Source organism: Tupaia chinensis, unplaced genomic scaffold, assembly GCF_000334495.1.
Source record: "Tupaia chinensis unplaced genomic scaffold, TupChi_1.0 Scaffold000222_1, whole genome shotgun sequence".
NCBI lineage: Eukaryota > Metazoa > Chordata > Mammalia > Scandentia > Tupaiidae > Tupaia > Tupaia belangeri.
In genome coordinates, this window is record NW_006159697.1 from 848,714 (window position 1) to 848,917 (window position 204).

Consider the following 204-nt stretch of genomic DNA (forward strand, 5'->3'; position numbering starts at 1 on the left):
GGAAGGAAGGAAGGAAGGAAGGAAGGAGGGAAGGAAGGAAGGAAGGAGGGAAGGAAAGAGGGAAGGAAGGAGAGAGAACAAGGACGACCTCTGAGCAACTTATCATGTGCTATAACAGCTTAGCTACTCATAAGAAAGACCAGCTAGTACAAACAGGTCCCCAGATGCAAGAAGTCCAAACCGAATCTGAGCTTGCTTTAGGAG